We start from the raw sequence: 26386 nt of genomic DNA on the forward strand, positions 1-26386 counted from the left end.
ATTTGTAAAATTATATTCACCACAATGCAACATAGGGCGTTTGAGGTATTTTACCTAAGCTGCCAAAACTCTAAACGCATCAACGATTTAACTCACTTTAGTGGATTTTGAGTTAAAATGAAACTGCTGAAACCAAGGATCAAACCAAACACTGTACTGGCATGAAATGCTAACGGGATATGTAAAACAATTTTCTCCACAATGCAAAATAGTGCCTATGAGGTATATTAACTAAGCTGCTAAAACTCTAAACGCATCAAAGACTTAACTTACTTCAGTTGATTTTGAGACATAAGGAAACTGCCGAAACCCTGGATCGAACCAGGGACCTTTAGATCTTCAGTCTAACGCTCTCCCAACTGAGCTATTTCGGCTAATACACCTAGTTGACAGATGGTGGTGTAGGGCACAGTGTTGTAAAATGTCCCCAACGATAGGGATGTTTTTTCATGTGTTAAAACAACGGTTTTACAGCTGTAATACAAAGCAAAGTCAGGATGGCCGAGCGGTCTAAGGCGCTGCGTTCAGGTCGCAGTCTCCTCTGGAGGCGTGGGTTCGAATCCCACTTCTGACAGATGATTTTTATATAGAGACTAAAAATCTTCAAAAAATTTCAGAATGAAAACTACACACTGTACTGGCATGGAATGCTAACGGGATTTGTAAAATTATATTCACCACAATGCAACATAGGGCTTTTGAGGTATTTTACCTAAGCTGCCAAAACTCTAAACGCATCAACGATTTAACTCACTTTAGTGGATTTTGAATTAAAATGAAACTGCTGAAACCAAGGATCAAAGCAGGGATATTTAGTCAAACGCTCTCCCAACAGAGCTAGTTCAGCTAACACACTTGGTGCATTGATGGTTGTGTAGATGGTTGTGTAGAGCACAGCATTGTAAGATGTCCCCAATAATAGGAATGGTTTTTCATGTGTAAAAATGTCTCTTTTTATAAAGAAAAAAAAACTTCAAAATTCAAAATCCCACTTCTGACAGATGTTTTTTATATAGAGACTAAAAATCTTCAAAAAATTTCAGAATGAAAACTACACACTGTACTGGCATGGAATGCTAACGGGATTTGTAAAATTATATTCACCACAATGCAACATAGGGCTTTTGAGGTATTTTACCTAAGCTGCCAAAACTCTAAACGCATCAACGATTTAACTCACTTTAGTGGATTTTGAGTTAAAATGAAACTGCTGAAACCAAGGATCAAAGCAGGGATATTTAGTCAAACGCTCTCCCAACAGAGCTAGTTCAGCTAACACACTTAGTGCATTGATGGTTGTGTAGATGGTTGTTTAGAGCACAGCATTGTAAGATGTCCCCAATAATAGGAATGGTTTTTCATGTGTAAAAATGTCTCTTTTTATAAAGAAAAATTTACTTCAAAATTTTCAAAATGAAAACCAAACACTGTACTGGCATGAAATGCTAACGGGATATGTAAAACAATTTTCTCCACAATGCAAAATAGTGCCTTTGAGGTATATTAACTAAGCTGCTAAAACTCTAAACGCATCAACGACTTAACTTACTTCAGTTGATTTTGAGACATAAGGAAACTGCCGAAACCCGGGATCGAACCAGGGACCCTTAGATCTTCAGTCTAACGCTCTCCCAACTGAGCTATTTCGGCTAATACACCTAGTTGACAGATGGTGGTGTAGGGCACAGTGTTGTAAAATGTCCCCAAAGATAGGGATGTTTTTTCATGTGTTAAAACAACGGTTTTACAGCTCGCATGGCTTCTTTTTTGCATTGGTGGAGATGTAATACAAAGCACTGTCAGGATGGCCGAGCGGTCTAAGGCGCTGCGTTCAGGTCGCAGTCTCCTCTGGAGGCGTGGGTTCGAATCCCACTTCTGACAGATGTTTTTTATATAGAGACTAAAAATCTTCAAAAAATTTCAGAATGAAAACTACACACTGTACTGGCATGGAATGCTAACGGGATTTGTAAAATTATATTCACCACAATGCAACATAGGGCTTTTGAGGTATTTTACCTAAGCTGCCAAAACTCTAAACGCATCAACGATTTAACTCACTTTAGTGGATTTTGAGTTAAAATGAAACTGCTGAAACCAAGGATCAAAGCAGTCAAACGCTCTCCCAACAGAGCTAGCTCAGCTAACACACTTAGTGCATTGACGTTTGTGTAGATGGTTGTGTAGAGCACAGCATTGTAAGATGTCCCCAATAATAGGAATGGTTTTTCATGTGTAAAAATGTCTCTTTTTATAAAGAAAAAAAAACTTCAAAATTTTAAAAATGAAAACCAAACACTGTACTGGCATGAAATGCTAACCGGATATGTAAAACAATTTTCTCCACAATGCAAAATAGTGCCTTTGAGGAATATTAACTAAGCTGCTAAAACTCTAAACGCATCAACGACTTAACTTACTTCAGTTGATTTTGAGACATAAGGAAACTGCCGAAACCCGGGACCGAACCAGGGACCTTTAGATCTTCAGTCTAACGCTCTCCCAACTGAGCTATTTCGGCTAAAACACCTAGTTGACAGATGGTGGTGTAGGGCACAGTGTTGTAAAATGTCCCCAACGATAGGGATGTTTTTTCATGTGTTAAAACAACGGTTTTACAGCTAGCATGGCTTCTTTTTTTTTCGCATTGGTGGAGGTGTAATACAAAGGAAAGTCAGGATGGCCGAGCGGTCTAAGGTGCTGCGTTCAGATTGCAGTCTCCTCTGGAGGCGTGGGTTCGAATCCCACTTCTGACAGATGTTTTTTATATAGAGACTAAAAATCTTCAAAAAATTTCGGAATGAAAACTACACACTGTACTGGCATGGAATGCTAACGGGATTTGTAAAATTATATTCACCACAATGCAACATAGGGCGTTTGAGGTATTTTACCTAAGCTGCCAAAACTCTAAACGCATCAACGATTTAACTCACTTTAGTGGATTTTGAGTTAAAATGAAACTGCTGAAACCAAGGATCAAACCAAACACTGTACTGGCATGAAATGCTAACGGGATATGTAAAACAATTTTCTCCACAATGCAAAATAGTGCCTATGAGGTATATTAACTAAGCTGCTAAAACTCTAAACGCATCAAAGACTTAACTTACTTCAGTTGATTTTGAGACATAAGGAAACTGCCGAAACCCTGGATCGAACCAGGGACCTTTAGATCTTCAGTCTAACGCTCTCCCAACTGAGCTATTTCGGCTAATACACCTAGTTGACAGATGGTGGTGTAGGGCACAGTGTTGTAAAATGTCCCCAACGATAGGGATGTTTTTTCATGTGTTAAAACAACGGTTTTACAGCTCGCATGGCTTCTTTTTTTTTCGCATTGGTGGAGGTGTAATACAAAGGAAAGTCAGGATGGCCGAGCGGTCTAAGGCGCTGCGTTCAGGTCGCAGTCTCCTCTGGAGGCGTGGGTTCGAATCCCACTTCTGACAGATGTTTTTTATATAGAGACTAAAAATCTTCAAAAAATTTCGGAATGAAAACTACACACTGTACTGGCATGGAATGCTAACGGGATTTGTAAAATTATATTCACCACAATGCAACATAGGGCTTTTGAGGTATTTTACCTAAGCTGCCAAAACTCTAAACGCATCAACGATTTAACTCACTTTAGTGGATATTGAGTTAAAATGAAACTGCTGAAACCAAGGATCAAAGCAGGGATATTTAGTCAAACGCTCTCCCAACAGAGCTAGTTCAGCTAACACACTTAGTGCATTGATGGTTGTGTAGATGGTTGTGTAGAGCACAGCATTGTAAGATGTCCCCAATAATAGGAATGGTTTTTCATGTGTAAAAATGTCTCTTTTTATAAAGAAAAAAAACTTGAAAATTTTCAAAATGAAAACCAAACACTGTACTGGCATGAAATGCTAACGGGATATGTAAAACAATTTTCTCCACAATGCAAAATAGTGCCTATGAGGTATATTAACTAAGCTGCTAAAACTCTAAACGCATCAACGACTTAACTTACTTCAGTTGATTTTGAGACATAAGGAAACTGCCGAAACCCGGGATCGAACCAGGGACCTTTAGATCTTCAGTCTAACGCTCTCCCAACTGAGCTATTTCGGCTAAAACACCTAGTTGACAGATGGTGGTGTAGGGCACAGTGTTGTAAAATGTCCCCAACGATAGGGATGTTTTTTCATGTGTTAAAACAACGGTTTTACAGCTAGCATGGCTTCTTTTTTTTTCGCATTGGTGGAGGTGTAATACAAAGGAAAGTCAGGATGGCCGAGCGGTCTAAGGTGCTGCGTTCAGATTGCAGTCTCCTCTGGAGGCGTGGGTTCGAATCCCACTTCTGACAGATGTTTTTTATATAGAGACTAAAAATCTTCAAAAAATTTCGGAATGAAAACTACACACTGTACTGGCATGGAATGCTAACGGGATTTGTAAAATTATATTCACCACAATGCAACATAGGGCGTTTGAGGTATTTTACCTAAGCTGCCAAAACTCTAAACGCATCAACGATTTAACTCACTTTAGTGGATTTTGAGTTAAAATGAAACTGCTGAAACCAAGGATCAAACCAAACACTGTACTGGCATGAAATGCTAACGGGATATGTAAAACAATTTTCTCCACAATGCAAAATAGTGCCTATGAGGTATATTAACTAAGCTGCTAAAACTCTAAACGCATCAAAGACTTAACTTACTTCAGTTGATTTTGAGACATAAGGAAACTGCCGAAACCCTGGATCGAACCAGGGACCTTTAGATCTTCAGTCTAACGCTCTCCCAACTGAGCTATTTCGGCTAATACACCTAGTTGACAGATGGTGGTGTAGGGCACAGTGTTGTAAAATGTCCCCAACGATAGGGATGTTTTTTCATGTGTTAAAACAACGGTTTTACAGCTGTAATACAAAGCAAAGTCAGGATGGCCGAGCGGTCTAAGGCGCTGCGTTCAGGTCGCAGTCTCCTCTGGAGGCGTGGGTTCGAATCCCACTTCTGACAGATGATTTTTATATAGAGACTAAAAATCTTCAAAAAATTTCAGAATGAAAACTACACACTGTACTGGCATGGAATGCTAACGGGATTTGTAAAATTATATTCACCACAATGCAACATAGGGCTTTTGAGGTATTTTACCTAAGCTGCCAAAACTCTAAACGCATCAACGATTTAACTCACTTTAGTGGATTTTGAATTAAAATGAAACTGCTGAAACCAAGGATCAAAGCAGGGATATTTAGTCAAACGCTCTCCCAACAGAGCTAGTTCAGCTAACACACTTGGTGCATTGATGGTTGTGTAGATGGTTGTGTAGAGCACAGCATTGTAAGATGTCCCCAATAATAGGAATGGTTTTTCATGTGTAAAAATGTCTCTTTTTATAAAGAAAAAAAAACTTCAAAATTCAAAATCCCACTTCTGACAGATGTTTTTTATATAGAGACTAAAAATCTTCAAAAAATTTCAGAATGAAAACTACACACTGTACTGGCATGGAATGCTAACGGGATTTGTAAAATTATATTCACCACAATGCAACATAGGGCTTTTGAGGTATTTTACCTAAGCTGCCAAAACTCTAAACGCATCAACGATTTAACTCACTTTAGTGGATTTTGAGTTAAAATGAAACTGCTGAAACCAAGGATCAAAGCAGGGATATTTAGTCAAACGCTCTCCCAACAGAGCTAGTTCAGCTAACACACTTAGTGCATTGATGGTTGTGTAGATGGTTGTTTAGAGCACAGCATTGTAAGATGTCCCCAATAATAGGAATGGTTTTTCATGTGTAAAAATGTCTCTTTTTATAAAGAAAAATTTACTTCAAAATTTTCAAAATGAAAACCAAACACTGTACTGGCATGAAATGCTAACGGGATATGTAAAACAATTTTCTCCACAATGCAAAATAGTGCCTTTGAGGTATATTAACTAAGCTGCTAAAACTCTAAACGCATCAACGACTTAACTTACTTCAGTTGATTTTGAGACATAAGGAAACTGCCGAAACCCGGGATCGAACCAGGGACCCTTAGATCTTCAGTCTAACGCTCTCCCAACTGAGCTATTTCGGCTAATACACCTAGTTGACAGATGGTGGTGTAGGGCACAGTGTTGTAAAATGTCCCCAAAGATAGGGATGTTTTTTCATGTGTTAAAACAACGGTTTTACAGCTCGCATGGCTTCTTTTTTGCATTGGTGGAGATGTAATACAAAGCACTGTCAGGATGGCCGAGCGGTCTAAGGCGCTGCGTTCAGGTCGCAGTCTCCTCTGGAGGCGTGGGTTCGAATCCCACTTCTGACAGATGTTTTTTATATAGAGACTAAAAATCTTCAAAAAATTTCAGAATGAAAACTACACACTGTACTGGCATGGAATGCTAACGGGATTTGTAAAATTATATTCACCACAATGCAACATAGGGCTTTTGAGGTATTTTACCTAAGCTGCCAAAACTCTAAACGCATCAACGATTTAACTCACTTTAGTGGATTTTGAGTTAAAATGAAACTGCTGAAACCAAGGATCAAAGCAGTCAAACGCTCTCCCAACAGAGCTAGCTCAGCTAACACACTTAGTGCATTGACGTTTGTGTAGATGGTTGTGTAGAGCACAGCATTGTAAGATGTCCCCAATAATAGGAATGGTTTTTCATGTGTAAAAATGTCTCTTTTTATAAAGAAAAAAAAACTTCAAAATTTTAAAAATGAAAACCAAACACTGTACTGGCATGAAATGCTAACCGGATATGTAAAACAATTTTCTCCACAATGCAAAATAGTGCCTTTGAGGAATATTAACTAAGCTGCTAAAACTCTAAACGCATCAACGACTTAACTTACTTCAGTTGATTTTGAGACATAAGGAAACTGCCGAAACCCGGGACCGAACCAGGGACCTTTAGATCTTCAGTCTAACGCTCTCCCAACTGAGCTATTTCGGCTAAAACACCTAGTTGACAGATGGTGGTGTAGGGCACAGTGTTGTAAAATGTCCCCAACGATAGGGATGTTTTTTCATGTGTTAAAACAACGGTTTTACAGCTAGCATGGCTTCTTTTTTTTTCGCATTGGTGGAGGTGTAATACAAAGGAAAGTCAGGATGGCCGAGCGGTCTAAGGTGCTGCGTTCAGATTGCAGTCTCCTCTGGAGGCGTGGGTTCGAATCCCACTTCTGACAGATGTTTTTTATATAGAGACTAAAAATCTTCAAAAAATTTCGGAATGAAAACTACACACTGTACTGGCATGGAATGCTAACGGGATTTGTAAAATTATATTCACCACAATGCAACATAGGGCGTTTGAGGTATTTTACCTAAGCTGCCAAAACTCTAAACGCATCAACGATTTAACTCACTTTAGTGGATTTTGAGTTAAAATGAAACTGCTGAAACCAAGGATCAAACCAAACACTGTACTGGCATGAAATGCTAACGGGATATGTAAAACAATTTTCTCCACAATGCAAAATAGTGCCTATGAGGTATATTAACTAAGCTGCTAAAACTCTAAACGCATCAAAGACTTAACTTACTTCAGTTGATTTTGAGACATAAGGAAACTGCCGAAACCCTGGATCGAACCAGGGACCTTTAGATCTTCAGTCTAACGCTCTCCCAACTGAGCTATTTCGGCTAATACACCTAGTTGACAGATGGTGGTGTAGGGCACAGTGTTGTAAAATGTCCCCAACGATAGGGATGTTTTTTCATGTGTTAAAACAACGGTTTTACAGCTCGCATGGCTTCTTTTTTTTTCGCATTGGTGGAGGTGTAATACAAAGGAAAGTCAGGATGGCCGAGCGGTCTAAGGCGCTGCGTTCAGGTCGCAGTCTCCTCTGGAGGCGTGGGTTCGAATCCCACTTCTGACAGATGTTTTTTATATAGAGACTAAAAATCTTCAAAAAATTTCGGAATGAAAACTACACACTGTACTGGCATGGAATGCTAACGGGATTTGTAAAATTATATTCACCACAATGCAACATAGGGCTTTTGAGGTATTTTACCTAAGCTGCCAAAACTCTAAACGCATCAACGATTTAACTCACTTTAGTGGATATTGAGTTAAAATGAAACTGCTGAAACCAAGGATCAAAGCAGGGATATTTAGTCAAACGCTCTCCCAACAGAGCTAGTTCAGCTAACACACTTAGTGCATTGATGGTTGTGTAGATGGTTGTGTAGAGCACAGCATTGTAAGATGTCCCCAATAATAGGAATGGTTTTTCATGTGTAAAAATGTCTCTTTTTATAAAGAAAAAAAACTTGAAAATTTTCAAAATGAAAACCAAACACTGTACTGGCATGAAATGCTAACGGGATATGTAAAACAATTTTCTCCACAATGCAAAATAGTGCCTATGAGGTATATTAACTAAGCTGCTAAAACTCTAAACGCATCAACGACTTAACTTACTTCAGTTGATTTTGAGACATAAGGAAACTGCCGAAACCCGGGATCGAACCAGGGACCTTTAGATCTTCAGTCTAACGCTCTCCCAACTGAGCTATTTCGGCTAAAACACCTAGTTGACAGATGGTGGTGTAGGGCACAGTGTTGTAAAATGTCCCCAACGATAGGGATGTTTTTTCATGTGTTAAAACAACGGTTTTACAGCTAGCATGGCTTCTTTTTTTTTCGCATTGGTGGAGGTGTAATACAAAGGAAAGTCAGGATGGCCGAGCGGTCTAAGGTGCTGCGTTCAGATTGCAGTCTCCTCTGGAGGCGTGGGTTCGAATCCCACTTCTGACAGATGTTTTTTATATAGAGACTAAAAATCTTCAAAAAATTTCGGAATGAAAACTACACACTGTACTGGCATGGAATGCTAACGGGATTTGTAAAATTATATTCACCACAATGCAACATAGGGCGTTTGAGGTATTTTACCTAAGCTGCCAAAACTCTAAACGCATCAACGATTTAACTCACTTTAGTGGATTTTGAGTTAAAATGAAACTGCTGAAACCAAGGATCAAACCAAACACTGTACTGGCATGAAATGCTAACGGGATATGTAAAACAATTTTCTCCACAATGCAAAATAGTGCCTATGAGGTATATTAACTAAGCTGCTAAAACTCTAAACGCATCAAAGACTTAACTTACTTCAGTTGATTTTGAGACATAAGGAAACTGCCGAAACCCTGGATCGAACCAGGGACCTTTAGATCTTCAGTCTAACGCTCTCCCAACTGAGCTATTTCGGCTAATACACCTAGTTGACAGATGGTGGTGTAGGGCACAGTGTTGTAAAATGTCCCCAACGATAGGGATGTTTTTTCATGTGTTAAAACAACGGTTTTACAGCTGTAATACAAAGCAAAGTCAGGATGGCCGAGCGGTCTAAGGCGCTGCGTTCAGGTCGCAGTCTCCTCTGGAGGCGTGGGTTCGAATCCCACTTCTGACAGATGATTTTTATATAGAGACTAAAAATCTTCAAAAAATTTCAGAATGAAAACTACACACTGTACTGGCATGGAATGCTAACGGGATTTGTAAAATTATATTCACCACAATGCAACATAGGGCTTTTGAGGTATTTTACCTAAGCTGCCAAAACTCTAAACGCATCAACGATTTAACTCACTTTAGTGGATTTTGAATTAAAATGAAACTGCTGAAACCAAGGATCAAAGCAGGGATATTTAGTCAAACGCTCTCCCAACAGAGCTAGTTCAGCTAACACACTTGGTGCATTGATGGTTGTGTAGATGGTTGTGTAGAGCACAGCATTGTAAGATGTCCCCAATAATAGGAATGGTTTTTCATGTGTAAAAATGTCTCTTTTTATAAAGAAAAAAAAACTTCAAAATTCAAAATCCCACTTCTGACAGATGTTTTTTATATAGAGACTAAAAATCTTCAAAAAATTTCAGAATGAAAACTACACACTGTACTGGCATGGAATGCTAACGGGATTTGTAAAATTATATTCACCACAATGCAACATAGGGCTTTTGAGGTATTTTACCTAAGCTGCCAAAACTCTAAACGCATCAACGATTTAACTCACTTTAGTGGATTTTGAGTTAAAATGAAACTGCTGAAACCAAGGATCAAAGCAGGGATATTTAGTCAAACGCTCTCCCAACAGAGCTAGTTCAGCTAACACACTTAGTGCATTGATGGTTGTGTAGATGGTTGTTTAGAGCACAGCATTGTAAGATGTCCCCAATAATAGGAATGGTTTTTCATGTGTAAAAATGTCTCTTTTTATAAAGAAAAATTTACTTCAAAATTTTCAAAATGAAAACCAAACACTGTACTGGCATGAAATGCTAACGGGATATGTAAAACAATTTTCTCCACAATGCAAAATAGTGCCTTTGAGGTATATTAACTAAGCTGCTAAAACTCTAAACGCATCAACGACTTAACTTACTTCAGTTGATTTTGAGACATAAGGAAACTGCCGAAACCCGGGATCGAACCAGGGACCCTTAGATCTTCAGTCTAACGCTCTCCCAACTGAGCTATTTCGGCTAATACACCTAGTTGACAGATGGTGGTGTAGGGCACAGTGTTGTAAAATGTCCCCAAAGATAGGGATGTTTTTTCATGTGTTAAAACAACGGTTTTACAGCTCGCATGGCTTCTTTTTTGCATTGGTGGAGATGTAATACAAAGCACTGTCAGGATGGCCGAGCGGTCTAAGGCGCTGCGTTCAGGTCGCAGTCTCCTCTGGAGGCGTGGGTTCGAATCCCACTTCTGACAGATGTTTTTTATATAGAGACTAAAAATCTTCAAAAAATTTCAGAATGAAAACTACACACTGTACTGGCATGGAATGCTAACGGGATTTGTAAAATTATATTCACCACAATGCAACATAGGGCTTTTGAGGTATTTTACCTAAGCTGCCAAAACTCTAAACGCATCAACGATTTAACTCACTTTAGTGGATTTTGAGTTAAAATGAAACTGCTGAAACCAAGGATCAAAGCAGTCAAACGCTCTCCCAACAGAGCTAGCTCAGCTAACACACTTAGTGCATTGACGGTTGTGTAGATGGTTGTGTAGAGCACAGCATTGTAAGATGTCCCCAATAATAGGAATGGTTTTTCATGTGTAAAAATGTCTCTTTTTATAAAGAAAAAAAAACTTCAAAATTTTAAAAATGAAAACCAAACACTGTACTGGCATGAAATGCTAACCGGATATGTAAAACAATTTTCTCCACAATGCAAAATAGTGCCTTTGAGGAATATTAACTAAGCTGCTAAAACTCTAAACGCATCAACGACTTAACTTACTTCAGTTGATTTTGAGACATAAGGAAACTGCCGAAACCCGGGACCGAACCAGGGACCTTTAGATCTTCAGTCTAACGCTCTCCCAACTGAGCTATTTCGGCTAATACACCTAGTTGACAGATGGTGGTGTAGGGCACAGTGTTGTAAAATGTCCCCAACGATAGGGATGTTTTTTCATGTGTTAAAACAACGGTTTTACAGCTCGCATGGCTTCTTTTTTTTTCGCATTGGTGGAGGTGTAATACAAAGGAAAGTCAGGATGGCCGAGCGGTCTAAGGCGCTGCGTTCAGGTCGCAGTCTCCTCTGGAGGCGTGGGTTCGAATCCCACTTCTGACAGATGTTTTTTATATAGAGACTAAAAATCTTCAAAAAATTTCGGAATGAAAACTACACACTGTACTGGCATGGAATGCTAACGGGATTTGTAAAATTATATTCACCACAATGCAACATAGGGCTTTTGAGGTATTTTACCTAAGCTGCCAAAACTCTAAACGCATCAACGATTTAACTCACTTTAGTGGATATTGAGTTAAAATGAAACTGCTGAAACCAAGGATCAAAGCAGGGATATTTAGTCAAACGCTCTCCCAACAGAGCTAGTTCAGCTAACACACTTAGTGCATTGATGGTTGTGTAGATGGTTGTGTAGAGCACAGCATTGTAAGATGTCCCCAATAATAGGAATGGTTTTTCATGTGTAAAAATGTCTCTTTTTATAAAGAAAAAAAAACTTGAAAATTTTCAAAATGAAAACCAAACACTGTACTGGCATGAAATGCTAACGGGATATGTAAAACAATTTTCTCCACAATGCAAAATAGTGCCTATGAGGTATATTAACTAAGCTGCTAAAACTCTAAACGCATCAACGACTTAACTTACTTCAGTTGATTTTGAGACATAAGGAAACTGCCGAAACCCGGGATCGAACCAGGGACCTTTAGATCTTCAGTCTAACGCTCTCCCAACTGAGCTATTTCGGCTAAAACACCTAGTTGACAGATGGTGGTGTAGGGCACAGTGTTGTAAAATGTCCCCAACGATAGGGATGTTTTTTCATGTGTTAAAACAACGGTTTTACAGCTAGCATGGCTTCTTTTTTTTTCGCATTGGTGGAGGTGTAATACAAAGGAAAGTCAGGATGGCCGAGCGGTCTAAGGTGCTGCGTTCAGGTTGCAGTCTCCTCTGGAGGCGTGGGTTCGAATCCCACTTCTGACAGATGATTTTTATATAGAGACTAAAAATCTTCAAAAAATTTCAGAATGAAAACTACACACTGTACTGGCATGGAATGCTAACGGGATTTGTAAAATTATATTCACCACAATGCAACATAGGGCTTTTGAGGTATTTTACCTAAGCTGCCAAAACTCTAAACGCATCAACGATTTAACTCACTTTAGTGGATTTTGAATTAAAATGAAACTGCTGAAACCAAGGATCAAAGCAGGGATATTTAGTCAAACGCTCTCCCAACAGAGCTAGTTCAGCTAACACACTTGGTGCATTGATGGTTGTGTAGATGGTTGTGTAGAGCACAGCATTGTAAGATGTCCCCAATAATAGGAATGGTTTTTCATGTGTAAAAATGTCTCTTTTTATAAAGAAAAAAAAACTTCAAAATTCAAAATCCCACTTCTGACAGATGTTTTTTATATAGAGACTAAAAATCTTCAAAAAATTTCAGAATGAAAACTACACACTGTACTGGCATGGAATGCTAACGGGATTTGTAAAATTATATTCACCACAATGCAACATAGGGCTTTTGAGGTATTTTACCTAAGCTGCCAAAACTCTAAACGCATCAACGATTTAACTCACTTTAGTGGATTTTGAGTTAAAATGAAACTGCTGAAACCAAGGATCAAAGCAGGGATATTTAGTCAAACGCTCTCCCAACAGAGCTAGTTCAGCTAACACACTTAGTGCATTGATGGTTGTGTAGATGGTTGTTTAGAGCACAGCATTGTAAGATGTCCCCAATAATAGGAATGGTTTTTCATGTGTAAAAATGTCTCTTTTTATAAAGAAAAATTTACTTCAAAATTTTCAAAATGAAAACCAAACACTGTACTGGCATGAAATGCTAACGGGATATGTAAAACAATTTTCTCCACAATGCAAAATAGTGCCTTTGAGGTATATTAACTAAGCTGCTAAAACTCTAAACGCATCAACGACTTAACTTACTTCAGTTGATTTTGAGACATAAGGAAACTGCCGAAACCCGGGATCGAACCAGGGACCCTTAGATCTTCAGTCTAACGCTCTCCCAACTGAGCTATTTCGGCTAATACACCTAGTTGACAGATGGTGGTGTAGGGCACAGTGTTGTAAAATGTCCCCAAAGATAGGGATGTTTTTTCATGTGTTAAAACAACGGTTTTACAGCTCGCATGGCTTCTTTTTTGCATTGGTGGAGATGTAATACAAAGCACTGTCAGGATGGCCGAGCGGTCTAAGGCGCTGCGTTCAGGTCGCAGTCTCCTCTGGAGGCGTGGGTTCGAATCCCACTTCTGACAGATGTTTTTTATATAGAGACTAAAAATCTTCAAAAAATTTCAGAATGAAAACTACACACTGTACTGGCATGGAATGCTAACGGGATTTGTAAAATTATATTCACCACAATGCAACATAGGGCTTTTGAGGTATTTTACCTAAGCTGCCAAAACTCTAAACGCATCAACGATTTAACTCACTTTAGTGGATTTTGAGTTAAAATGAAACTGCTGAAACCAAGGATCAAAGCAGTCAAACGCTCTCCCAACAGAGCTAGCTCAGCTAACACACTTAGTGCATTGACGGTTGTGTAGATGGTTGTGTAGAGCACAGCATTGTAAGATGTCCCCAATAATAGGAATGGTTTTTCATGTGTAAAAATGTCTCTTTTTATAAAGAAAAAAAAACTTCAAAATTTTAAAAATGAAAACCAAACACTGTACTGGCATGAAATGCTAACCGGATATGTAAAACAATTTTCTCCACAATGCAAAATAGTGCCTTTGAGGAATATTAACTAAGCTGCTAAAACTCTAAACGCATCAACGACTTAACTTACTTCAGTTGATTTTGAGACATAAGGAAACTGCCGAAACCCGGGACCGAACCAGGGACCTTTAGATCTTCAGTCTAACGCTCTCCCAACTGAGCTATTTCGGCTAATACACCTAGTTGACAGATGGTGGTGTAGGGCACAGTGTTGTAAAATGTCCCCAACGATAGGGATGTTTTTTCATGTGTTAAAACAACGGTTTTACAGCTCGCATGGCTTCTTTTTTTTTCGCATTGGTGGAGGTGTAATACAAAGGAAAGTCAGGATGGCCGAGCGGTCTAAGGCGCTGCGTTCAGGTCGCAGTCTCCTCTGGAGGCGTGGGTTCGAATCCCACTTCTGACAGATGTTTTTTATATAGAGACTAAAAATCTTCAAAAAATTTCGGAATGAAAACTACACACTGTACTGGCATGGAATGCTAACGGGATTTGTAAAATTATATTCACCACAATGCAACATAGGGCTTTTGAGGTATTTTACCTAAGCTGCCAAAACTCTAAACGCATCAACGATTTAACTCACTTTAGTGGATATTGAGTTAAAATGAAACTGCTGAAACCAAGGATCAAAGCAGGGATATTTAGTCAAACGCTCTCCCAACAGAGCTAGTTCAGCTAACACACTTAGTGCATTGATGGTTGTGTAGATGGTTGTGTAGAGCACAGCATTGTAAGATGTCCCCAATAATAGGAATGGTTTTTCATGTGTAAAAATGTCTCTTTTTATAAAGAAAAAAAAACTTGAAAATTTTCAAAATGAAAACCAAACACTGTACTGGCATGAAATGCTAACGGGATATGTAAAACAATTTTCTCCACAATGCAAAATAGTGCCTATGAGGTATATTAACTAAGCTGCTAAAACTCTAAACGCATCAACGACTTAACTTACTTCAGTTGATTTTGAGACATAAGGAAACTGCCGAAACCCGGGATCGAACCAGGGACCTTTAGATCTTCAGTCTAACGCTCTCCCAACTGAGCTATTTCGGCTAAAACACCTAGTTGACAGATGGTGGTGTAGGGCACAGTGTTGTAAAATGTCCCCAACGATAGGGATGTTTTTTCATGTGTTAAAACAACGGTTTTACAGCTAGCATGGCTTCTTTTTTTTTCGCATTGGTGGAGGTGTAATACAAAGGAAAGTCAGGATGGCCGAGCGGTCTAAGGTGCTGCGTTCAGGTTGCAGTCTCCTCTGGAGGCGTGGGTTCGAATCCCACTTCTGACAGATGTTTTTTATATAGAGACTAAAAATCTTCAAAAAATTTCGGAATGAAAACTACACACTGTACTGGCATGGAATGCTAACGGGATTTGTAAAATTATATTCACCACAATGCAACATAGGGCGTTTGAGGTATTTTACCTAAGCTGCCAAAACTCTAAACGCATCAACGATTTAACTCACTTTAGTGGATTTTGAGTTAAAATGAAACTGCTGAAACCAAGGATCAAACCAAACACTGTACTGGCATGAAATGCTAACGGGATATGTAAAACAATTTTCTCCACAATGCAAAATAGTGCCTATGAGGTATATTAACTAAGCTGCTAAAACTCTAAACGCATCAAAGACTTAACTTACTTCAGTTGATTTTGAGACATAAGGAAACTGCCGAAACCCTGGATCGAACCAGGGACCTTTAGATCTTCAGTCTAACGCTCTCCCAACTGAGCTATTTCGGCTAATACACCTAGTTGACAGATGGTGGTGTAGGGCACAGTGTTGTAAAATGTCCCCAACGATAGGGATGTTTTTTCATGTGTTAAAACAACGGTTTTACAGCTGTAATACAAAGCAAAGTCAGGATGGCCGAGCGGTCTAAGGCGCTGCGTTCAGGTCGCAGTCTCCTCTGGTGGCGTGGGTTCGAATCCCACTTCTGACAGATGATTTTTATATAGAGACTAAAAATCTTCAAAAAATTTCAGAATGAAAACTACACACTGTACTGGCATGGAATGCTAACGGGATTTGTAAAATTATATTCACCACAATGCAACATAGGGCTTTTGAGGTATTTTACCTAAGCTGCCAAAACTCTAAACGCATCAACGATTTAACTCACTTTAGTGGATTTTGAATTAAAATGAAACTGCTGAAACCAAGGATCAAAGCAGGGATATTTAGTCAAACGCTCTCCCAACAGAGCTAGTTCAGCTAACACACTTGGTGCATTGATGGTTGTGTAGATGGTTGTGTAGAGCACAGCATTGTAAGATGTCCCCAATAATAGGAATGGTTTTTCATGTGTAAAAATGTCTCTTTTTATAAAGAAAAAAAAACTTCAAAATTTTCAAAATGAAAACCAAACACTGTACTGGCATGAAATGCTAACGGGATATGTAAAACAATTTTCTCCACAATGCAAAATAGTGCCTATGAGGTATATTAACTAAGCTGCTAAAACTCTAAACGCATCAATGACTTAACTTACTTCAGTTGATTTTGAGACATAAGGAAACTGCCGAAACCCGGGATCGAACCAGGGACCTTTAGATCTTCAGTCTAACGCTCTCCCAACTGAGCTATTTCGGCTAATACACCTAGTTGACAGATGGTGGTGTAGGGCACAGTGTTGTAAAATGTCCCCAACGATAGGGATGTTTTTTCATGTGTTAAAACAACGGTTTTACAGCTAGCATGGCTTCTTTTTTTTTCGCATTGGTGGAGGTGTAATACAAAGGAAAGTCAGGATGGCCGAGCGGTCTAAGGTGCTGCGTTCAGGTTGCAGTCTCCTCTGGAGGCGTGGGTTCGAATCCCACTTCTGACAGATGTTTTTTATATAGAGACTAAAAATCTTCAAAAAATTTCGGAATGAAAACTACACACTGTACTGGCATGGAATGCTAACGGGATTTGTAAAATTATATTCACCACAATGCAACATAGGGCGTTTGAGGTATTTTACCTAAGCTGCCAAAACTCTAAACGCATCAACGATTTAACTCACTTTAGTGGATTTTGAGTTAAAATGAAACTGCTGAAACCAAGGATCAAACCAAACACTGTACTGGCATGAAATGCTAACGGGATATGTAAAACAATTTTCTCCACAATGCAAAATAGTGCCTATGAGGTATATTAACTAAGCTGCTAAAACTCTAAACGCATCAAAGACTTAACTTACTTCAGTTGATTTTGAGACATAAGGAAACTGCCGAAACCCTGGATCGAACCAGGGACCTTTAGATCTTCAGTCTAACGCTCTCCCAACTGAGCTATTTCGGCTAATACACCTAGTTGACAGATGGTGGTGTAGGGCACAGTGTTGTAAAATGTCCCCAACGATAGGGATGTTTTTTCATGTGTTAAAACAACGGTTTTACAGCTGTAATACAAAGCAAAGTCAGGATGGCCGAGCGGTCTAAGGCGCTGCGTTCAGGTCGCAGTCTCCTCTGGTGGCGTGGGTTCGAATCCCACTTCTGACAGATGATTTTTATATAGAGACTAAAAATCTTCAAAAAATTTCAGAATGAAAACTACACACTGTACTGGCATGGAATGCTAACGGGATTTGTAAAATTATATTCACCACAATGCAACATAGGGCTTTTGAGGTATTTTACCTAAGCTGCCAAAACTCTAAACGCATCAACGATTTAACTCACTTTAGTGGATTTTGAATTAAAATGAAACTGCTGAAACCAAGGATCAAAGCAGGGATATTTAGTCAAACGCTCTCCCAACAGAGCTAGTTCAGCTAACACACTTGGTGCATTGATGGTTGTGTAGATGGTTGTGTAGAGCACAGCATTGTAAGATGTCCCCAATAATAGGAATGGTTTTTCATGTGTAAAAATGTCTCTTTTTATAAAGAAAAAAAAACTTCAAAATTTTCAAAATGAAAACCAAACACTGTACTGGCATGAAATGCTAACGGGATATGTAAAACAATTTTCTCCACAATGCAAAATAGTGCCTATGAGGTATATTAACTAAGCTGCTAAAACTCTAAACGCATCAATGACTTAACTTACTTCAGTTGATTTTGAGACATAAGGAAACTGCCGAAACCCGGGATCGAACCAGGGACCTTTAGATCTTCAGTCTAACGCTCTCCCAACTGAGCTATTTCGGCTAATACACCTAGTTGACAGATGGTGGTGTAGGGCACAGTGTTGTAAAATGTCCCCAACGATAGGGATGTTTTTTCATGTGTTAAAACAACGGTTTTACAGCTCGCATGGCTTCTTTTTTTTTTTCGCATTGGTGGAGGTGTAATACAAAGGAAATCAGGATGGCCGAGCGGTCTAAGGCGCTGCGTTCAGATCGCAGTCTCCTCTGGAGGCGTGGGTTCGAATCCCACTTCTGACAGATGTTTTTTATATAGAGACTAAAAATCTTCAAAAAATTTCAGAATGAAAACTACACACTGTACTGGCATGGAATGCTAACGGGATTTGTAAAATTATATTCACCACAATGCAACATAGGGCTTTTGAGGTATTTTACCTAAGCTGCCAAAACTCTAAACGCATCAACGATTTAACTCACTTTAGTGGATTTTGAATTAAAATGAAACTGCTGAAACCAAGGATCAAAGCAGGGATATTTAGTCAAACGCTCTCCCAACAGAGCTAGTTCAGCTAACACACTTGGTGCATTGATGGTTGTGTAGATGGTTGTGTAGAGCACAGCATTGTAAGATGTCCCCAATAATAGGAATGGTTTTTCATGTGTAAAAATGTCTCTTTTTATAAAGAAAAAAAAACTTCAAAATTCAAAATCCCACTTCTGACAGATGTTTTTTATATAGAGACTAAAAATCTTCAAAAAATTTCAGAATGAAAACTACACACTGTACTGGCATGGAATGCTAACGGGATTTGTAAAATTATATTCACCACAATGCAACATAGGGCTTTTGAGGTATTTTACCTAAGCTGCCAAAACTCTAAACGCATCAACGATTTAACTCACTTTAGTGGATTTTGAGTTAAAATGAAACTGCTGAAACCAAGGATCAAAGCAGGGATATTTAGTCAAACGCTCTCCCAACAGAGCTAGTTCAGCTAACACACTTAGTGCATTGATGGTTGTGTAGATGGTTGTTTAGAGCACAGCATTGTAAGATGTCCCCAATAATAGGAATGGTTTTTCATGTGTAAAAATGTCTCTTTTTATAAAGAAAAATTTACTTCAAAATTTTCAAAATGAAAACCAAACACTGTACTGGCATGAAATGCTAACGGGATATGTAAAACAATTTTCTCCACAATGCAAAATAGTGCCTTTGAGGTATATTAACTAAGCTGCTAAAACTCTAAACGCATCAACGACTTAACTTACTTCAGTTGATTTTGAGACATAAGGAAACTGCCGAAACCCGGGATCGAACCAGGGACCCTTAGATCTTCAGTCTAACGCTCTCCCAACTGAGCTATTTCGGCTAATACACCTAGTTGACAGATGGTGGTGTAGGGCACAGTGTTGTAAAATGTCCCCAAAGATAGGGATGTTTTTTCACGTGTTAAAACAACGGTTTTACAGCTCGCATGGCTTCTTTTTTGCATTGGTGGAGATGTAATACAAAGCACTGTCAGGATGGCCGAGCGGTCTAAGGCGCTGCGTTCAGGTCGCAGTCTCCTCTGGAGGCGTGGGTTCGAATCCCTCTTCTGACAGATGTTTTTTATATAGAGACTAAAAATCTTCAAAAAATTTCAGAATGAAAACTACACACTGTACTGGCATGGAATGCTAACGGGATTTGTAAAATTATATTCACCACAATGCAACATAGGGCTTTTGAGGTATTTTACCTAAGCTGCCAAAACTCTAAACGCATCAACGATTTAACTCACTTTAGTGGATTTTGAGTTAAAATGAAACTGCTGAAACCAAGGATCAAAGCAGTCAAACGCTCTCCCAACAGAGCTAGCTCAGCTAACACACTTAGTGCATTGACGGTTGTGTAGATGGTTGTGTAGAGCACAGCATTGTAAGATGTCCCCAATAATAGGAATGGTTTTTCATGTGTAAAAATGTCTCTTTTTATAAAGAAAAAAAAACTTCAAAATTTTAAAAATGAAAACCAAACACTGTACTGGCATGAAATGCTAACCGGATATGTAAAACAATTTTCTCCACAATGCAAAATAGTGCCTTTGAGGAATATTAACTAAGCTGCTAAAACTCTAAACGGATCAACGACTTAACTTACTTCAGTTGATTTTGAGACATAAGGAAACTGCCGAAACCCGGGACCGAACCAGGGACCTTTAGATCTTCAGTCTAACGCTCTCCCAACTGAGCTATTTCGGCTAATACACCTAGTTGACAGATGGTGGTGTAGGGCACAGTGTTGTAAAATGTCCCCAACGATAGGGATGTTTTTTCATGTGTTAAAACAACGGTTTTACAGCTCGCATGGCTTCTTTTTTTTTCGCATTGGTGGAGGTGTAATACAAAGGAAAGTCAGGATGGCCGAGCGGTCTAAGGCGCTGCGTTCAGGTCGCAGTCTCCTCTGGAGGCGTGGGTTCGAATCCCACTTCTGACAGATGTTTTTTATATAGAGACTAAAAATCTTCAAAAAATTTCGGAATGAAAACTACACACTGTACTGGCATGGAATGCTAACGGGATTTGTAAAATTATATTCACCACAATGCAACATAGGGCTTTTGAGGTATTTTACCTAAGCTGCCAAAACTCTAAACGCATCAACGATTTAACTCACTTTAGTGGATATTGAGTTAAAATGAAACTGCTGAAACCAAGGATCAAAGCAGGGATATTTAGTCAAACGCTCTCCCAACAGAGCTAGTTCAGCTAACACACTTAGTGCATTGATGGTTGTGTAGATGGTTGTGTAGAGCACAGCATTGTAAGATGTCCCCAATAATAGGAATGGTTTTTCATGTGTAAAAATGTCTCTTTTTATAAAGAAAAAAAAACTTGAACATTTTCAAAATGAAAACCAAACACTGTACTGGCATGAAATGCTAACGGGATATGTAAAACAATTTTCTCCACAATGCAAAATAGTGCCTATGAGGTATATTAACTAAGCTGCTAAAACTCTAAACGCATCAACGACTTAACTTACTTCAGTTGATTTTGAGACATAAGGAAACTGCCGAAACCCGGGATCGAACCAGGGACCTTTAGATCTTCAGTCTAACGCTCTCCCAACTGAGCTATTTCGGCTAAAACACCTAGTTGACAGATGGTGGTGTAGGGCACAGTGTTGTAAAATGTCCCCAACGATAGGGATGTTTTTTCATGTGTTAAAACAACGGTTTTACAGCTCGCATGGCTTCTTTTTTTTTCGCATTGGTGGAGGTGTAATACAAAGGAAAGTCAGGATGGCCGAGCGGTCTAAGGCGCTGCGTTCAGGTTGCAGTCTCCTCTGGAGGCGTGGGTTCGAATCCCACTTCTGACAGATGTTTTTTATATAGAGACTAAAAATCTTCAAAAAATTTCGGAATGAAAACTACACACTGTACTGGCATGGAATGCTAACGGGATTTGTAAAATTATATTCACCACAATGCAACATAGGGCGTTTGAGGTATTTTACCTAAGCTGCCAAAACTCTAAACGCATCAACGATTTAACTCACTTTAGTGGATTTTGAGTTAAAATGAAACTGCTGAAACCAAGGATCAAAGCAGGGATATTTAGTCAAACGCTCTCCCAACAGAGCTAGTTCAGCTAACACACTTAGTGCATTGATGGTTGTGTAGAGCACAGCATAGTAAGATGTCCCCAATAATAGGAATGGTTTTTCATGTGTAAAAATGTCTCTTTTTATAAAGAAAAAAAAACTTCAAAATTTTCAAAATGAAAACCAAACACTGTACTGGCATGAAATGCTAACGGGATATGTAAAACAATTTTCTCCACAATGCAAAATAGTGCCTATGAGGTATATTAACTAAGCTGCTAAAACTCTAAACGCATCAACGACTTAACTTACTTCAGTTGATTTTGAGACATAAGGAAACTGCCGAAACCCGGGATCAAACCAGGGACCTGTAGATCTTCAGTCTAACGCTCTCCCAACTGAGCTATTTCGGCTAATACACCTAGTTGACAGATGGTGGTGTAGGGCACAGTGTGGTAAAATGTCCCCAACGATAGGGATGTTTTTTCATGTGTTAAAACAACGGTTTTACAGCTCGCATGGCTTCTTTTTTTTTTGCATTGGTGGAGGTGTAATACAAAGCAAAGTCAGGATGGCCGAGCGGTCTAAGGCGCTGCGTTCAGGTCGCAGTCTCCTCTGGAGGCGTGGGTTCGAATCCCACTTCTGACAGATGTTTTTTATATAGAGACTAAAAATCTTCAAAAAATTTCAGAATGAAAACTACACACTGTACTGGCATGGAATGCTAACGGGATTTGTAAAATTATATTCACCACAATGCAACATAGGGCTTTTGAGGTATTTTACCTAAGCTGCCAAAACTCTAAACGCATCAACGATTTAACTCACTTTAGTGGATTTTGAGTTAAAATGAAACTGCTGAAACCAAGGATCAAAGCAGGGATATTTAGTCAAACGCTCTCCAAACAGAGCTAGTTCAGCTAACACACTTAGTGCATTGATGGTTGTGTAGATGGTTGTGTAGAGCACAGCATTGTAAGATGTCCCCAATAATAGGAATGGTTTTTCATGTGTAAAAATGTCTCTTTTTATAAAGAAAAAAAAACTTCAAAATTTTCAAAATGAAAACCAAACACTGTACTGGCATGAAATGCTAACGGGATATGTAAAACAATTTTCTCCACAATGCAAAATAGTGCCTATGAGGTATATTAACTAAGCTGCTAAAACTCTAAACGCATCAACGACTTAACTTACTTCAGTTGATTTTGAGACATAAGGAAACTGCCGAAACCCGGGATCGAACCAGGGACCTTTAGATCTTCAGTCTAACGCTCTCCCAACTGAGCTATTTCGGCTAATACACCTAGTTGACAGTAGTGTTGAGCGGCATAGGCCATATTCGAATTCGCGAATATTCGCGAATATATGGACGAATATTCGTCATATATTCGCGAATATTCGCATATTCGTTATGTCCTAGTTTTATTTTCGCATATGCGAATATTCGTGTATGCGAAATTCGCGAATGCGAAAATTAACATAAGTGAATATTGGCATATGCAAAGTTAACACGTGCGAAAATTCGCATATGCGAAAATTAGATATGCGAATTTTCGCACGCCAGTCTCACATAGTAGTATTACAGTCTTCTTTACACCACACAAGCTGGAAGCAGAGAGGGATGATCACTGTGAAGAAAAAAAAAAAAAAAAAAAAAAAAAAAAAAACAATATTCGTAATTACGAATATATAGCGCTATATTCGCGAATTCGCGAATATGCGATATTCGCGAATAATATTCGAATTGCGAATATTCGCGAGCAACACTAGTTGACAGATGGTGGTGTAGGGCACAGTGTTGTAAAATGTCCCTAACGAAACCCGGGATCGAACCAGGGACCTTTAGATCTTCAGTCTAACGCTCTCCCAACTGAGCTATTTCGGCTAATACACCTAGTTGACAGATGGTGGTGCAGGGCACAGTGTTGTAAAATGTCCCGAACGATAGGGATGTTTTTTCATGTGTTAAAACAACGGTTTTACAGCTCGCATGGCTTCTTTTTTGCATTGGTGGAGATGTAATACAAAGCAAAGTCAGGATGGCCGAGCGGTCTAAGGCGCTGCGTTCAGGTCGCAGTCTCCTCTGGAGGCGTGGGTTCGAATCCCACTTCTGACAGATGTTTTTTATATAGAGACTAAAAATCTTCAAAAAATTTCAGAATGAAAACTACACACTGTACTGGCATGGAATGCTAACGGGATTTGTAAAATTATATTCACCACAATGCAACATGGGGCTTTTGAGGTATTTAACCTAAGCTGCCAAACTCTAAACGCATCAACGATTTAACTCACTTTTGTGGATTTTGAGTTAAAATGAAACTGCTGAAACCAAGGATCAAAGCAGGGATATTTAGTCAAACGCTCTCCCAACAGAGCTAGTTCAGCTAACACACTTAGTGCATTGATGGTTGTGTAGATGGTTGTGTAGAGCACAGCATTGTAAGATGTCCCCAATAATAGGAATGGTTTTTCATGTGTAAAAATGTCTCTTTTTATAAAGAAAAAAAAACTTCAAAATTTTCAAAATGAAAACCAAACACTGTACTGGCATGAAATGCTAACGGGATATGTAAAACAATTTTCTCCACAATGCAAAATAGTGCCTATGAGGTATATTAACTAAGCTGCTAAAACTCTAAACGCATCAACGACTTAACTTACTTCAGTTGATTTTGAGACATAAGGAAACTGCCGAAACCCGGGATCGAACCAGGGACCTTTAGATCTTCAGTCTAACGCTCTCCCAACTGAGCTATTTCGGCTAATACACCCAGTTGACAGATGGTGGTGTAGGGCACAGTGTTGTAAAATGTCCCCAACAATAGGGATGTTTTTTCATGTGTTAAAACAACGGTTTTACAGCTCGCATGGCTTCTTTTTTTTTTCGGAGGCGTGGGTTCGAATCCCACTTCTGACAGATGTTTTTTATATAGAGACTAAAAATCTTCAAAAAATTTCAGAATGAAAACTACACACTGTACTGGCATGGAATGCTAACGGGATTTGTAAAATTATATTCACCACAATGCAACATAGGGCTTTTGAGGTATTTTACCTAAGCTGCCAAAACTCTAAACGCATCAACGATTTAACTCACTTTAGTGGATTTTGAGTTAAAATGAAACTGCTCAAACCAAGGATCAAAGCAGGGATATTTAGTCAAACGCTCTCCCAACAGAGCTAGTTCAGCTAACACACTTATTGCATTGACGGTTGTGTAGATGGTTGTGTAGAGCACAGCATTGTAAGATGTCCCCAATAATAGGAATGGTTTTTCATGTGTAAAAATGTCTCTTTTTATAAAGAAAAAAAAACTTCAAAATTTTCAAAATGAAAACCAAACACTGTACTGGCATGAAATGCTAACGGGATATGTAAAACAATTTTCTCCACAATGCAAAATAGTGCCTATGAGGTATATTAACTAAGCTGCTAAAACTCTAAACGCATCAACGACTTAACTTACTTCAGTTGATTTTGAGACATAAGGAAACTGCCGAAACCCGGGATCGAACCAGGGACCTTTAGATCTTCAGTCTAACGCTCTCCCAACTGAGCTATTTCGGCTAATACACCTAGTTGACAGATGGTGGCATAGGGCACAGTGTTGTAAAATATCCCCAACGATAGGGATGTTTTTTCATGTGTTAAAACAACGGTTTTACAGCTCGCATGGCTTCTTTTTTTTTTGCATTGATGGAGGTGTAATATAAAGCAAAGTCAGGATGGCCGAGCGGTCTAAGGCGCTGCGTTCAGGTCGCAGTCTCCTCTGGAGGCGTGGGTTCGAATCCCACTTCTGACAGATGTTTTTTATATAGAGACTAAAAATCTTCAAAAAATTTCAGAATGAAAACTACACACTGTACTGGCATGGAATGCTAACGGGATTTGTAAAATTATATTCACCACAATGCAACATGGGGCTTTTGAGGTATTTAACCTAAGCTGCCAAACTCTAAACGCATCAACGATTTAACTCACTTTAGTGGATTTTGAGTTAAAATGAAACTGCTGAAACCAAGGATCAAAGCAGGGATATTTAGTCAAACGCTCTCCCAACAGAGCTAGTTCAGCTAACACACTTAGTGCATTGATGGTTGTGTAGATGGTTGTGTAGAGCACAGCATTGTAAGATGTCCCCAATAATAGGAATGGTTTTTCATGTGTAAAAATGTCTCTTTTTATAAAGAAAAAAAAACTTCAAAATTTTCAAAATGAAAACCAAACACTGTACTGGCATGAAATGCTAACGGGATATGTAAAACAATTTTCTCCACAATGCAAAATAGTGCCTATGAGGTATATTAACTAAGCTGCTAAAACTCTAAACGCATCAACGACTTAACTTACTTCAGTTGATTTTGAGACATAAGGAAACTGCCGAAACCCGGGATCGAACCAGGGACCTTTAGATCTTCAGTCTAACGCTCTCCCAACTGAGCTATTTCGGCTAATACAC

At 39.0% G+C, this 26386-nt stretch overlaps 55 non-coding genes across 55 annotated transcripts; 27 read left to right on the forward strand and 28 right to left on the reverse strand.

The window, feature by feature from the left end:
- Positions 1–301: 301 nt before the first annotated feature.
- TRNAF-GAA (transfer RNA phenylalanine (anticodon GAA)) lies at positions 302–374 on the reverse strand. Its single transcript has one exon. It is a non-coding gene; the product is annotated as a tRNA-Phe (tRNA).
- Positions 375–491: 117 nt separating this feature from the next.
- On the forward strand, positions 492–574 carry TRNAL-CAG (transfer RNA leucine (anticodon CAG)). Its single transcript has one exon. It is a non-coding gene; the product is annotated as a tRNA-Leu (tRNA).
- Positions 575–1577: 1003 nt separating this feature from the next.
- On the reverse strand, positions 1578–1650 carry TRNAF-GAA (transfer RNA phenylalanine (anticodon GAA)). The gene has a single exon. It is a non-coding gene; the product is annotated as a tRNA-Phe (tRNA).
- A 148-nt stretch (positions 1651–1798) lies between these two features.
- Positions 1799–1881, forward strand: TRNAL-CAG (transfer RNA leucine (anticodon CAG)). Its single transcript has one exon. It is a non-coding gene; the product is annotated as a tRNA-Leu (tRNA).
- A 567-nt stretch (positions 1882–2448) lies between these two features.
- TRNAF-GAA (transfer RNA phenylalanine (anticodon GAA)) lies at positions 2449–2521 on the reverse strand. The gene has a single exon. It is a non-coding gene; the product is annotated as a tRNA-Phe (tRNA).
- A 152-nt stretch (positions 2522–2673) lies between these two features.
- On the forward strand, positions 2674–2756 carry TRNAL-CAG (transfer RNA leucine (anticodon CAG)). The gene has a single exon. It is a non-coding gene; the product is annotated as a tRNA-Leu (tRNA).
- A 385-nt stretch (positions 2757–3141) lies between these two features.
- Positions 3142–3214, reverse strand: TRNAF-GAA (transfer RNA phenylalanine (anticodon GAA)). The gene has a single exon. It is a non-coding gene; the product is annotated as a tRNA-Phe (tRNA).
- A 152-nt stretch (positions 3215–3366) lies between these two features.
- Positions 3367–3449, forward strand: TRNAL-CAG (transfer RNA leucine (anticodon CAG)). The gene has a single exon. It is a non-coding gene; the product is annotated as a tRNA-Leu (tRNA).
- Positions 3450–4025: 576 nt separating this feature from the next.
- TRNAF-GAA (transfer RNA phenylalanine (anticodon GAA)) lies at positions 4026–4098 on the reverse strand. The gene has a single exon. It is a non-coding gene; the product is annotated as a tRNA-Phe (tRNA).
- A 152-nt stretch (positions 4099–4250) lies between these two features.
- On the forward strand, positions 4251–4333 carry TRNAL-CAG (transfer RNA leucine (anticodon CAG)). The gene has a single exon. It is a non-coding gene; the product is annotated as a tRNA-Leu (tRNA).
- A 385-nt stretch (positions 4334–4718) lies between these two features.
- Positions 4719–4791, reverse strand: TRNAF-GAA (transfer RNA phenylalanine (anticodon GAA)). The gene has a single exon. It is a non-coding gene; the product is annotated as a tRNA-Phe (tRNA).
- Positions 4792–4908: 117 nt separating this feature from the next.
- TRNAL-CAG (transfer RNA leucine (anticodon CAG)) lies at positions 4909–4991 on the forward strand. The gene has a single exon. It is a non-coding gene; the product is annotated as a tRNA-Leu (tRNA).
- A 1003-nt stretch (positions 4992–5994) lies between these two features.
- TRNAF-GAA (transfer RNA phenylalanine (anticodon GAA)) lies at positions 5995–6067 on the reverse strand. Its single transcript has one exon. It is a non-coding gene; the product is annotated as a tRNA-Phe (tRNA).
- Positions 6068–6215: 148 nt separating this feature from the next.
- Positions 6216–6298, forward strand: TRNAL-CAG (transfer RNA leucine (anticodon CAG)). The gene has a single exon. It is a non-coding gene; the product is annotated as a tRNA-Leu (tRNA).
- Positions 6299–6865: 567 nt separating this feature from the next.
- Positions 6866–6938, reverse strand: TRNAF-GAA (transfer RNA phenylalanine (anticodon GAA)). The gene has a single exon. It is a non-coding gene; the product is annotated as a tRNA-Phe (tRNA).
- Positions 6939–7090: 152 nt separating this feature from the next.
- TRNAL-CAG (transfer RNA leucine (anticodon CAG)) lies at positions 7091–7173 on the forward strand. Its single transcript has one exon. It is a non-coding gene; the product is annotated as a tRNA-Leu (tRNA).
- Positions 7174–7558: 385 nt separating this feature from the next.
- On the reverse strand, positions 7559–7631 carry TRNAF-GAA (transfer RNA phenylalanine (anticodon GAA)). The gene has a single exon. It is a non-coding gene; the product is annotated as a tRNA-Phe (tRNA).
- A 152-nt stretch (positions 7632–7783) lies between these two features.
- On the forward strand, positions 7784–7866 carry TRNAL-CAG (transfer RNA leucine (anticodon CAG)). Its single transcript has one exon. It is a non-coding gene; the product is annotated as a tRNA-Leu (tRNA).
- Positions 7867–8442: 576 nt separating this feature from the next.
- TRNAF-GAA (transfer RNA phenylalanine (anticodon GAA)) lies at positions 8443–8515 on the reverse strand. Its single transcript has one exon. It is a non-coding gene; the product is annotated as a tRNA-Phe (tRNA).
- A 152-nt stretch (positions 8516–8667) lies between these two features.
- TRNAL-CAG (transfer RNA leucine (anticodon CAG)) lies at positions 8668–8750 on the forward strand. The gene has a single exon. It is a non-coding gene; the product is annotated as a tRNA-Leu (tRNA).
- Positions 8751–9135: 385 nt separating this feature from the next.
- TRNAF-GAA (transfer RNA phenylalanine (anticodon GAA)) lies at positions 9136–9208 on the reverse strand. The gene has a single exon. It is a non-coding gene; the product is annotated as a tRNA-Phe (tRNA).
- Positions 9209–9325: 117 nt separating this feature from the next.
- TRNAL-CAG (transfer RNA leucine (anticodon CAG)) lies at positions 9326–9408 on the forward strand. The gene has a single exon. It is a non-coding gene; the product is annotated as a tRNA-Leu (tRNA).
- A 1003-nt stretch (positions 9409–10411) lies between these two features.
- TRNAF-GAA (transfer RNA phenylalanine (anticodon GAA)) lies at positions 10412–10484 on the reverse strand. The gene has a single exon. It is a non-coding gene; the product is annotated as a tRNA-Phe (tRNA).
- A 148-nt stretch (positions 10485–10632) lies between these two features.
- TRNAL-CAG (transfer RNA leucine (anticodon CAG)) lies at positions 10633–10715 on the forward strand. The gene has a single exon. It is a non-coding gene; the product is annotated as a tRNA-Leu (tRNA).
- A 567-nt stretch (positions 10716–11282) lies between these two features.
- TRNAF-GAA (transfer RNA phenylalanine (anticodon GAA)) lies at positions 11283–11355 on the reverse strand. The gene has a single exon. It is a non-coding gene; the product is annotated as a tRNA-Phe (tRNA).
- A 152-nt stretch (positions 11356–11507) lies between these two features.
- On the forward strand, positions 11508–11590 carry TRNAL-CAG (transfer RNA leucine (anticodon CAG)). Its single transcript has one exon. It is a non-coding gene; the product is annotated as a tRNA-Leu (tRNA).
- Positions 11591–12167: 577 nt separating this feature from the next.
- Positions 12168–12240, reverse strand: TRNAF-GAA (transfer RNA phenylalanine (anticodon GAA)). The gene has a single exon. It is a non-coding gene; the product is annotated as a tRNA-Phe (tRNA).
- Positions 12241–12392: 152 nt separating this feature from the next.
- On the forward strand, positions 12393–12475 carry TRNAL-CAG (transfer RNA leucine (anticodon CAG)). Its single transcript has one exon. It is a non-coding gene; the product is annotated as a tRNA-Leu (tRNA).
- A 1003-nt stretch (positions 12476–13478) lies between these two features.
- Positions 13479–13551, reverse strand: TRNAF-GAA (transfer RNA phenylalanine (anticodon GAA)). Its single transcript has one exon. It is a non-coding gene; the product is annotated as a tRNA-Phe (tRNA).
- A 148-nt stretch (positions 13552–13699) lies between these two features.
- TRNAL-CAG (transfer RNA leucine (anticodon CAG)) lies at positions 13700–13782 on the forward strand. Its single transcript has one exon. It is a non-coding gene; the product is annotated as a tRNA-Leu (tRNA).
- A 567-nt stretch (positions 13783–14349) lies between these two features.
- Positions 14350–14422, reverse strand: TRNAF-GAA (transfer RNA phenylalanine (anticodon GAA)). The gene has a single exon. It is a non-coding gene; the product is annotated as a tRNA-Phe (tRNA).
- Positions 14423–14574: 152 nt separating this feature from the next.
- Positions 14575–14657, forward strand: TRNAL-CAG (transfer RNA leucine (anticodon CAG)). Its single transcript has one exon. It is a non-coding gene; the product is annotated as a tRNA-Leu (tRNA).
- Positions 14658–15234: 577 nt separating this feature from the next.
- On the reverse strand, positions 15235–15307 carry TRNAF-GAA (transfer RNA phenylalanine (anticodon GAA)). The gene has a single exon. It is a non-coding gene; the product is annotated as a tRNA-Phe (tRNA).
- Positions 15308–15459: 152 nt separating this feature from the next.
- TRNAL-CAG (transfer RNA leucine (anticodon CAG)) lies at positions 15460–15542 on the forward strand. The gene has a single exon. It is a non-coding gene; the product is annotated as a tRNA-Leu (tRNA).
- A 385-nt stretch (positions 15543–15927) lies between these two features.
- Positions 15928–16000, reverse strand: TRNAF-GAA (transfer RNA phenylalanine (anticodon GAA)). The gene has a single exon. It is a non-coding gene; the product is annotated as a tRNA-Phe (tRNA).
- A 117-nt stretch (positions 16001–16117) lies between these two features.
- On the forward strand, positions 16118–16200 carry TRNAL-CAG (transfer RNA leucine (anticodon CAG)). The gene has a single exon. It is a non-coding gene; the product is annotated as a tRNA-Leu (tRNA).
- Positions 16201–16777: 577 nt separating this feature from the next.
- Positions 16778–16850, reverse strand: TRNAF-GAA (transfer RNA phenylalanine (anticodon GAA)). The gene has a single exon. It is a non-coding gene; the product is annotated as a tRNA-Phe (tRNA).
- A 152-nt stretch (positions 16851–17002) lies between these two features.
- On the forward strand, positions 17003–17085 carry TRNAL-CAG (transfer RNA leucine (anticodon CAG)). The gene has a single exon. It is a non-coding gene; the product is annotated as a tRNA-Leu (tRNA).
- Positions 17086–17470: 385 nt separating this feature from the next.
- On the reverse strand, positions 17471–17543 carry TRNAF-GAA (transfer RNA phenylalanine (anticodon GAA)). Its single transcript has one exon. It is a non-coding gene; the product is annotated as a tRNA-Phe (tRNA).
- A 117-nt stretch (positions 17544–17660) lies between these two features.
- TRNAL-CAG (transfer RNA leucine (anticodon CAG)) lies at positions 17661–17743 on the forward strand. Its single transcript has one exon. It is a non-coding gene; the product is annotated as a tRNA-Leu (tRNA).
- Positions 17744–18320: 577 nt separating this feature from the next.
- On the reverse strand, positions 18321–18393 carry TRNAF-GAA (transfer RNA phenylalanine (anticodon GAA)). Its single transcript has one exon. It is a non-coding gene; the product is annotated as a tRNA-Phe (tRNA).
- A 153-nt stretch (positions 18394–18546) lies between these two features.
- TRNAL-CAG (transfer RNA leucine (anticodon CAG)) lies at positions 18547–18629 on the forward strand. Its single transcript has one exon. It is a non-coding gene; the product is annotated as a tRNA-Leu (tRNA).
- Positions 18630–19632: 1003 nt separating this feature from the next.
- On the reverse strand, positions 19633–19705 carry TRNAF-GAA (transfer RNA phenylalanine (anticodon GAA)). Its single transcript has one exon. It is a non-coding gene; the product is annotated as a tRNA-Phe (tRNA).
- Positions 19706–19853: 148 nt separating this feature from the next.
- On the forward strand, positions 19854–19936 carry TRNAL-CAG (transfer RNA leucine (anticodon CAG)). Its single transcript has one exon. It is a non-coding gene; the product is annotated as a tRNA-Leu (tRNA).
- A 567-nt stretch (positions 19937–20503) lies between these two features.
- TRNAF-GAA (transfer RNA phenylalanine (anticodon GAA)) lies at positions 20504–20576 on the reverse strand. The gene has a single exon. It is a non-coding gene; the product is annotated as a tRNA-Phe (tRNA).
- A 152-nt stretch (positions 20577–20728) lies between these two features.
- TRNAL-CAG (transfer RNA leucine (anticodon CAG)) lies at positions 20729–20811 on the forward strand. The gene has a single exon. It is a non-coding gene; the product is annotated as a tRNA-Leu (tRNA).
- A 577-nt stretch (positions 20812–21388) lies between these two features.
- TRNAF-GAA (transfer RNA phenylalanine (anticodon GAA)) lies at positions 21389–21461 on the reverse strand. Its single transcript has one exon. It is a non-coding gene; the product is annotated as a tRNA-Phe (tRNA).
- Positions 21462–21613: 152 nt separating this feature from the next.
- Positions 21614–21696, forward strand: TRNAL-CAG (transfer RNA leucine (anticodon CAG)). The gene has a single exon. It is a non-coding gene; the product is annotated as a tRNA-Leu (tRNA).
- Positions 21697–22486: 790 nt separating this feature from the next.
- TRNAL-CAG (transfer RNA leucine (anticodon CAG)) lies at positions 22487–22569 on the forward strand. The gene has a single exon. It is a non-coding gene; the product is annotated as a tRNA-Leu (tRNA).
- Positions 22570–23146: 577 nt separating this feature from the next.
- On the reverse strand, positions 23147–23219 carry TRNAF-GAA (transfer RNA phenylalanine (anticodon GAA)). The gene has a single exon. It is a non-coding gene; the product is annotated as a tRNA-Phe (tRNA).
- Positions 23220–23957: 738 nt separating this feature from the next.
- Positions 23958–24040, forward strand: TRNAL-CAG (transfer RNA leucine (anticodon CAG)). The gene has a single exon. It is a non-coding gene; the product is annotated as a tRNA-Leu (tRNA).
- Positions 24041–24616: 576 nt separating this feature from the next.
- On the reverse strand, positions 24617–24689 carry TRNAF-GAA (transfer RNA phenylalanine (anticodon GAA)). The gene has a single exon. It is a non-coding gene; the product is annotated as a tRNA-Phe (tRNA).
- Positions 24690–25421: 732 nt separating this feature from the next.
- Positions 25422–25494, reverse strand: TRNAF-GAA (transfer RNA phenylalanine (anticodon GAA)). The gene has a single exon. It is a non-coding gene; the product is annotated as a tRNA-Phe (tRNA).
- A 152-nt stretch (positions 25495–25646) lies between these two features.
- Positions 25647–25729, forward strand: TRNAL-CAG (transfer RNA leucine (anticodon CAG)). Its single transcript has one exon. It is a non-coding gene; the product is annotated as a tRNA-Leu (tRNA).
- A 576-nt stretch (positions 25730–26305) lies between these two features.
- Positions 26306–26378, reverse strand: TRNAF-GAA (transfer RNA phenylalanine (anticodon GAA)). Its single transcript has one exon. It is a non-coding gene; the product is annotated as a tRNA-Phe (tRNA).
- Positions 26379–26386: the final 8 nt, after the last annotated feature.

Source organism: Hyla sarda, chromosome 1 (genome assembly GCF_029499605.1).
Source record: "Hyla sarda isolate aHylSar1 chromosome 1, aHylSar1.hap1, whole genome shotgun sequence".
Lineage (NCBI taxonomy): Eukaryota > Metazoa > Chordata > Amphibia > Anura > Hylidae > Hyla > Hyla sarda.